This window comes from Adiantum capillus-veneris, chromosome 23 (genome assembly GCF_014529385.1).
Source record: "Adiantum capillus-veneris isolate H3 chromosome 23, ASM1452938v2, whole genome shotgun sequence".
Taxonomy (NCBI): Eukaryota; Viridiplantae; Streptophyta; class Polypodiopsida; order Polypodiales; family Pteridaceae; genus Adiantum; species Adiantum capillus-veneris.
In genome coordinates, this window is record NC_140953.1 from 105,549,263 (window position 1) to 105,552,568 (window position 3,306).

A 3,306-nucleotide genomic window follows, 5' to 3' on the forward strand; every position below is an offset into this window, starting at 1 on the left:
CTTTTTTTTTCAAGAGCGATGAATCATGTATTCTTAATTACTTTGGTTTTTGTATAAACGCAGAATCTTGCAATGCATCGAGCTCCGACACGCCAGGAGGAGACAGATGGATATCGGAGAGGCATTTATGAAGTATTGAATGATCTTGCTGCCAATAGGAGAGACTGTAGACTGAGAGGCCTTAGAGCCTCGCTGATCGATTGAGGTGAGACATTTGATCGAGACAAATAATATGTCTGAATTGACTTAATTAATTAAGTATATGTGAAGTAATATCATACTAATTTTGTGACTTGTCCCTTTATGTGCAAGTTGTGACGCGCGAGTCATCAATGGATTTCTATATATGTTTTGTGAGACACAGACACATCTATGTGTTTCTTTCTTGTATATACATGGTTATGGTTATTGTTTATTGTTTATGGTTATGGTTTTGGTCAATATGGTTATGATTATGGTTTTGATCAATATGGTTATGGTTATGGTTTTAATTTGGTTATGGTTTTACACAAAGTTCTTTATATATGAAGTTAGTTATGGTTATGGTTTTAATTTGGTTATGGTTTTGCACAAAGTTGGTTTCATTTCTTCCATCAAGGTGTGCCTTAAATTTCATGTGAGATCCTACATGGATATTATGTAGGAGACGTATATATGGTTTTTTTTTAAAAAGTTTATGTTAAAATGAAGGAAACTTTGCCGAATTTCTACGGGAGCACGGTTGATTTTGGTGCTGCTCACTTTCTTGGGTAGAGGACATGCAGTCTTGCTGTGGTTATGTCCATCTTTTCACTGGGCATAGGCCAGGCTACCTGTCCTCTGCCAAAGATTTTTATTTTTTGATATGGTCGTCGACATAGGCGTCGAAATATGCATAAAAAACTAGGACTATCGACGTATATATCGACGCGTATTTTGACTGTTTCATAGGGATGAGGATTTCGACGCAGTTTTCGATAGTTTACGTCAAAATCTGCGTTGAAGGCACCTCTTTTTGTTGTAGTGGGAGCTACTCAATATATGGCTTCTCTATATATGGCACCCAGGTCCCCTCTATATATACATCATCTCATGTGTGTATTCTACACACTTTGGGGTTCTATTTCTGTGCTCTCTTTCTCTCTCAACACAAATGACTCAAATCTCGGACTAAAACCCGACAGTACTTGTTTTTCTGTATATTATGTACATTACATATCAAAAAGCTAGAGACTACAAACTTTCAGAACACTCTGATCCAGCAGCCATTTTTCTTTGGCATAGGCATCTACCCCTCTTGCATCCATTTGTACACCATTCACGTATCAATACTAGTTGCAACAATTGCATGCCATACTGTGTAGCCACTGCCAAAACCGGTTGCTCAAGATATTTATCTCTCCATAAACCAGAATAGAGCAACACTTCATGTCCAGCTCCCAGAATTTGTAGCTAACGGCTTCTGAATGAAATGTTTCCATGCATTCATACTGCCTATTTCGTGCACTTCATGCGCATTTTACTCCTTGTAACTCGCAAAACATTCATTCTTGATATTCAACCATGCACACATGACTAAGACTGAGATGAGAATGTAGGAAAACATCAACAAGGCACGTGTTTTATAAGGTTTCATACAATTCCTTACTATATAGTTCCTGAAGCTTCAAGAACTCTATCCTTGATTCGGTTGTTTGAACTTTGAGGGTCATACATCCATCCATTTCGATTGTGGGCTCATCAAAACCCCATTTGGTGTCAAAGCTAGAGTCACCACTATCAACACCAAAACAAAACTGCTTGCATACATTGAAGTTGGCGACTTTTGGCTCAGTATAAACCGAAACAATGCTTGCATTAGGCACCTGTAAAGCCTCACTTTGGACGCATGCACCTTCTAACCCATCATCTTGATCTTCCAAAGCAGTCAGAAACTCTCTTATTGTCATCTCCTCATCAACAAAATTAGCAAGACGTGCAAAACTGTCAGCCTTAGTGCACATTCCAGAATCCAGATGCATCATAGCTTCATCGACACAAACATGTATGTCGACGTTATCCATGTCTGCTTCAACACCCAAAAAACCCTATTCAGGATTGTCATCCTCATCACCATACCTCTCATGCTACATCAAGTTCTTAGATAATTTCTACAACATTCAATTTCACAACCCACAGAAAACTTTGTATAACATTCAATTTCACAACCCACAGCAAGAGCATTTTCTTCTGACGATATATCCTCATTAAAATCACTGTATATGGGCTGATTATTATCAGATTCATCATCTGAAATTGGACCAGCATCCCTGTTCAAGGAAGACGGTACCTCATCATCCATACAGCAACCCAAATCTCCCAGAGTGGATCTATCATGCACATCTCTCACATGTACATTTGATTGCCTTGCATCACTCATCTTCCTCTCCTGCTTGTGAAAAGCAAGCATACTCTTTAAATTTGAGAATTCCATGCATGCAGCTTTCACACCTAAAAGACCAAACAAGGTGCCAAGAACAAAAACATTTCCGTTTTTGCATCAAGGACTACATTCTTGAGAACTTCCATTTTGTGCTTCAGACTATGAAACCTCCAATAATGCATATCCGGGTCTTTAAGATCTTGTAGCTGCAGTTTTCCCATCCTATCATTCATTATGATGAGCATGTCATCAAGGACAATCATCTTTGCAAATTTATTTGCTCAGCACTAGCCAACTTAAGGTACTCAAATCAGCAAATCCTCCATGGGGGGCACCAAAAACGATGACAGAAGGAAGCCGGAGCAAATTACCTCTATAGAAATGCTTCTATGCCAGTTTGAACTTTCAACAAATACAGACAAAACACTTGCAATGTCAAATCGTAAGGCTGCCTTGAAATCATCGACTCAAGTTCTTGGCAATGGGGGTTTTACAAGCTCACGCCCACCCCAAGCTCCACAAGAACAAATCAATTACACGGCATGAGATTACAATACTTTCCAACCATACTTTACAAAGGCCATACCACGTACATCTGCATACATGATTCATAAACACTAGGCTGAAGTACTCTTTTACATGTTGATAAGAGATCCGCCCACCAGAGCCTGTAGAAACGTGTCCTCTCTTTCCCAAGTTGGGTGCTCTCAGCCTCTCTCTCTCCTTGCCACTACTGGCCAGGTTTCCACCTCTCCTCAGGTCCTTTGTATGATGCCTTCTACCCATTTGACGTCCTCCCACAGACTGTAGTAGAGACCCTTTCACCTGCAGTTCAGACCGTTTCCCGGGTTGGCCTTTCAAGCTGCCTGCTCCCCAGCCCCAAGTGGTCCTGCTTGGGCCCGCTT

At 40.3% G+C, this 3,306-nt stretch overlaps 1 pseudogene; it reads right to left on the reverse strand.

Annotated features, from left to right (window-relative positions):
* Nucleotides 1–1,212: 1,212 nt before the first annotated feature.
* On the reverse strand, nucleotides 1,213–2,646 carry LOC147428301 (uncharacterized; annotated as a pseudogene).
* Between the last annotated feature and the right edge of the window lie 660 nt (nucleotides 2,647–3,306).